The sequence below is a fragment of the Neltuma alba genome, unplaced genomic scaffold, assembly GCF_004799145.2.
Source record: "Neltuma alba isolate B1F8T4 unplaced genomic scaffold, ASM479914v2 tig00012490_pilon, whole genome shotgun sequence".
In the NCBI taxonomy this organism is placed as follows: domain Eukaryota; kingdom Viridiplantae; phylum Streptophyta; class Magnoliopsida; order Fabales; family Fabaceae; genus Neltuma; species Neltuma alba.
In genome coordinates this window covers 166,571-172,371 of record NW_021636962.1, presented here as the reverse complement: position 1 = coordinate 172,371, position 5,801 = coordinate 166,571, and the positions used below count along the sequence as shown (strand labels likewise).

The following is a 5,801-nucleotide window of genomic DNA, read 5'->3' as shown; positions in this document are numbered from 1 at the left end:
TGCTACACTTTAATAACAATTAATAATATTTAGAAAGCAAATAACCACATATTTTTGTTGTCATTCCTGATTTGGATTTTGAGATTTTAGATGTATTTTTTTGTGATTTTTCTTTAAAAAAACCTAAATAAATAATTGTTAATAAATGTGATGAAACATTAATATAATAAAGTCCTATAACATAATCAAAATTGATAAAATTTATAACATGTTAGAAAGTTTTTCCCCCCAATTTCATGTTCGAAAGTTTGAATATCTATATGCATATTAAAGTTAATCATATATGTGTGTGTGTGTATAGCCATTCCCTCCTTCCACTTCCCTCTTCCCTCTTCCGAGCTTAATTCTCACTCTTGCAAGTTCATGAAAATGGCTTTCTCCCTCTTCTCACTCTCGTTGTTACTGCATTTTTTTGTGCTCTCATTCATCTGTTTCACCGGCGACCCAACAGTCTTCACTGAGCTTCGGATCTCTTACATCACGGCCTGTCCCCTCAGTGTTCTTCAACAGGTCTGTTCTTTTGCTTTCTTTGAACTTGTTTCATCATCTTCACCGTCGCTGATGATGATAGCAATTTGCATTTCGCTAATGATTCTTTTGAATATGCGTGCGTTCGTTGGGTGGGGAAATTGATTATATGATTCTATCACCTCTTTGTTGCATTTAACTTTCTTTTCAAATTTTGTCATTTGTTACGAGTCAAAGAATGTATGTATTTGAATGGTATAATGGTGGATAGTTTGAATTTCGCCATTCATGGAGCAGAAAACAGGTCTATTGCTATTAGTCTGTCTCACCGTAGAATCATTTTGCTACATTCTTTCACGTTTTTTCCGTTTTCTTTGCGTGACTTTTTAGTTTAATTCATAATATCGATGAGTATCAAGTTGATGCCTTTTGAGCATCATTGAAACAGAGAATCTTTTTCCCTATTTTTTTGTGATTTTTTCTTTAAAAAACCTAAATAAATAATTGTTAATAAATGTGATGAAACATTAATATAATAAAGTCCTATAACATAATCAAAATTGATAAAATTTATAACATGTTAGAAAGTTTTTCCCCCCAATTTCATGTTCGAAAGTTTGAATATCTATATGCATATTAAAGTTAATCATATATGTGTGTGTGTGTATAGCCATTCCCTCCTTCCACTTCCCTCTTCCCTCTTCCGAGCTTAATTCTCACTCTTGCAAGTTCATGAAAATGGCTTTCTCCCTCTTCTCACTCTCGTTGTTACTGCATTTTTTGTGCTCTCATTCATCTGTTTCACCGGCGACCCAACAGTCTTCACTGAGCTTCGGATCTCTTACATCACGGCCTGTCCCCTCAGTGTTCTTCAACAGGTCTGTTCTTTTGCTTTCTTTGAACTTGTTTCATCATCTTCACCGTCGCTGATGATGATAGCAATTTGCATTTCGCTAATGATTCTTTTGAATATGCGTGCGTTCGTTGGGTGGGAAATTGATTATATGATTCTATCACCTCTTTGTTGCATTTAACTTTCTTTTCAAATTTTGTCATTTGTTACGAGTCAAAGAATGTATGTATTTGAATGGTATAATGGTGGATAGTTTGAATTTCGCCATTCATGGAGCAGAAAACAGGTCTATTGCTATTAGTCTGTCTCACCGTAGAATCATTTTGCTACATTCTTTCACGTTTTTCCGTTTTCTTTGCGTGACTTTTTAGTTTAATTCATAATATCGATGAGTATCAAGTTGATGCCTTTTGAGCATCATTGAAACAGAGAAAGGCATCAACTTGAAACAGAGTAGACTAACAAAGTTATTAACACTTTTATGCGATCTTTGCAAGATTGAAACTCATAAGGGGGTTCAGAGGCCTTCACTTTTTAAGAAGGAAAAGAGAGGAAATATTATTTTTCAAGATTGAAATAGTACGCTGAGTCTTTCTTTAAAATGTTAAATTTTGATCATAAAAAATGTTAAATTTCAAGCCAATTGTGTCTTTCATAAGCAAACAAAAAAATTGTTTTGAAAACTTTAGAAATATAAATTCAGTGCATGCATTGATGGATCTGTCATTGATATTTTATATTTGTTATTCCACTACATTTTTCTATATCTTTTTGTATGTTTTCTCTGATTATATTAGTTCTACAATCCAAAGATTCTTTTTCTTCCCTCTGATTTCCCAAACTATACAGTGCCCTTTGAATTTTGTCTGAATCCACTGTTGAATACAATTTTATTGCAAGTTATAGCTATCAATGACAAGTTTCCAGGTCCTCTTATAAATGTTACTACTGGTAACAATGTGTTTGTGAATATGCTGAATGGATTGGATAAAGATCTGCTTATTACTTGGTTGGTATCAAAAATTATGATTCTTATACTGCTAATCTCTCTAGTTTGAAAAGCACTGATGTTGATGCTAATACACGTGATAATACTATCGCCATAACAACAAAATATGTAATATTTAAATACAATTGGAAGCACCCTGTTATGTAAGATCTTTATGGATGTTTAATATTTTGGTTAGTACTTCATAGTCCTTGGTTAACACGTTTAAACTTAAACATTATGGCAAATGTCTATGCTAGGCCTAGGGTTCAAATGCGAAGAAATGTATGGCAAGATGGTGTTCTTGGCACAAATTGTCCTATTTCTCCCAAATTGAATTGGACATACCAATTTCAAGTCAAGGATCAGATTGGGAGCTTCTTTTACTTCCCTTCTCTTAATTTCCAAAGAGCCTCTTGTGGTTTTGGTCCCTTTGTCATCAACAATAAGGAGGTTATCCCAATTCCTTTCGCACAGCCTGATGGGGATATTATTCTTATTATTGGTGACTGGTATACACAAAACCACATGGTTAGTAACTATTTCAATGATTTTTATTGCTTTAAATTTTTGATATAGTGTATGTTCTCTTAAATACTGATTGATTATCTACTAAAATACATTCTTCTCTTAAATTCAGGCCCTTATAACAATACTTGATGATGGACAAGACCTTGGCATACAAGATGGAGTTCTTATCAATGGCAAAGGACCTTACCGATACAACACCACTCTAGTACCTGATGGCATCCAATATGAAACTATTACCATTGACCCAGGTATTGTCCTCTCTCTCCATGGTACTTGAGAAGATAGTTTGTCTCTCCATGCTACTATCCATTGCTTTTGTGTAGCCTTTTCATGTCTACCGTAGCTTAGTCATTTTTAATGGCCTCAATTGCTTTCTTCAGTGCATTATTTTACTAATATGTTTTTCACAGTAAGTTGTTACACTTTTTTGTTTTTTTTTCTCTTGTATGTTTTGGCAATGAACTCCAAGGTATTCCTACTGATTCATTTCTTAATTGGGAATTTAAAATGTTTTTTCTCATTTTCCCTGAAGTTTTTTTTTCCTCTGTGACAACCGGAGCTGATATGATGTAGGATATTAAATAATGTGAGACACAACAAGATATTTAATCTTTAACTGTGATTTGAAGGGTAGTGTTGTATTTGGTAATGAAATTAGCATAATGAATATAACCCTGGTACCTTTTTGTAAAGAATTAGTGCTCATTAATAAGGTTTATTCTAGCATTCTATTATGTTAATGAGATTTGGGCTGGACACTTTGAAACCTGATCAAAAGCATAAACAAATTTGGCAAGCAAGACATACAAAATTCTCGTGCACAATGTGGGGATATCAACTAGCTTGAGTTTTAGGATACAAAATCATAATCTACTGCTAGCAGAAACATAGGGTTATTATATAGTTCAAGCAAATTATACCCAATTTGATATTCATGTTGGGCAGTCTTACTCTTTTCTGGTTTCTATGGACCAACATGTGAGTTCTGACTACTATATTGTAGCAAGTGCCAGGTTTGTGAATGGATCATTGTGGTAGAGGGTCATTGGGGTAGCGATTCTACATTATTCTAATTCCGAGGGACCTGTTGCTAGTCCTCTACCAGACTTGCCAAATGATGTCTGCTACAAAGAGGAATCAATGAATCAAGCACGTAGTGTAAGGTACGTTGGAATTTGCTAAAATTTGTGCTCAATATAGTGACATTTGAACAGATTTAATAGCTTGGTTTAGTTTTGCTGCATAGCTGCAAATATTTAACAAGAAAGCCAATTGGTTCTTTACTACATTTTTCGTTCTTTATGATTTCATTCTTCACTTCACTTGAGTATTTTCAATAAATTATTTGTATTATTGATCAGGAAAAGTACTTCTACTAGCGGAGCTCGTCCCAATCCTCAAGGATCCTATCATTATGGCTCCATCAATATAATTGGCACTTATGTGTTAAAGGTTCAACCACCGTTGACCGTTAATGGAAAAGTTCAAGCTGCGATTAATGGGATTTCATTTGTTAAGCCAGAAGTACTATTCTGGCTAGCTGACCAGCATAGCTTGACAGGAGTTTATAAGCTTGATTTTCCTAGTAAGCCTTTGAATAGGCCTCCGTTAATGGACAAATCTATTATTAGTGCTACTTATAAGGGTTTATTGAAATCATGCTGCAAAACAATGACACTACAATGCAGAGTTTTCATTTGGACGGCTATTTAGCTTTCGTAGTTGGGTAGGAATCCTTTAAATGTTGGTATTTTATAGAGGCCTACCCTTATGTGTTTAAGTGTAATATTATATTCTGTTGTCATATCATTTGAAGAATGTTTTTTTGAATGCAGGATGGCTTGTGGTAATTGTTCAGAAGATTCCATAAATCAATATAATAAGTTGGATGCAATTTCTCATAGCTCAATTTAGGTGTGCCTTTACTACTAGAATGCCATTAAACCTTTTCTTTTTTTGGGTCAAGCTATTATCATCGGCTGACATTTGACATTAAATTTTTTAACTTCGATGCAAGTAAGAACAAATTTGGGTTGATTCTTTTTTAATTGAGTGGAATAAGAAACTTTCTTTTTGAGTTTTGTATTCACTATATTAGTTGAATTTCTTAGCAAGAGTTATCTTTTCTTGACATTGCTAAATTCATTTCAATAGGAAAGTGCAAAAGAACCTTGCTTTAACATTAGTTCATGAGGTTGAAGATCTTGCATTTCATATCTTTATTGGCTTTGTAGGTTTATTCTTGTGGATGGACAGTAATGCTGGTTTCTCTTGACAATGTTGGGTCATGGAACTTGAGAGCAAAAAACCTAGACAGGTGGTACTTAGGACAAGAAACTTATTCGAGTATTGTAAATCCTAACAAAAATGGTGATACAAAGATAGCTACACCAGCTAATGTTCTATATTGTGGCCCCCCCAATAATCTGCAAAAGTAAACGCCTTCCCTCATGCTAGCGAAAATTTGTATTGTGTCTTACGTATTATTTTCTTTTTCTTGTTTTTTTTCTTTTAATTTTGTTTTTAATTTTGCTTCTTTATTTTACCTGCAGGAAGCAAAATTCATATTCTGGCTCATCAACAATTCCTTTTGAAGGATACTTAGATATCATCTTATTGATGTTTTTCTTTATGATTTTGTTGTCTATGTAAGAACATAACTCATTTTTCATTGGCATTTTGTATAGATATAATTTATAGATAGTTGACTCCATTCAATTTTATGAGGGAAATGAAAATGCTCATTTCCTACACACTAATTTGATGGAAAGTCAATAATAATGAAAATACTTTTATTACATGTCGTAGTTTAATGTTCTTTTTTTTTTTAATTTATTTTCAGAGGTTTTTTCGTGTCGGCCTTTATGGAGCCTTAGCCGTCGAATGTGTTAGACTCCATCTTTTTCCACATTCTCAAGTCTGTGTGAGAAGTCCAGAGTCCGTGTTTTCTCCACATATCCC

The 5,801-nt window shown here is 33.6% G+C and overlaps 1 pseudogene; it reads left to right on the top strand.

Annotated features, from left to right (window-relative positions):
- The first annotated feature begins 369 nt into the window (after positions 1–369).
- On the top strand, positions 370–5,492 carry LOC114727570 (monocopper oxidase-like protein SKS1; annotated as a pseudogene).
- The last annotated feature ends 309 nt before the right edge of the window (positions 5,493–5,801 follow it).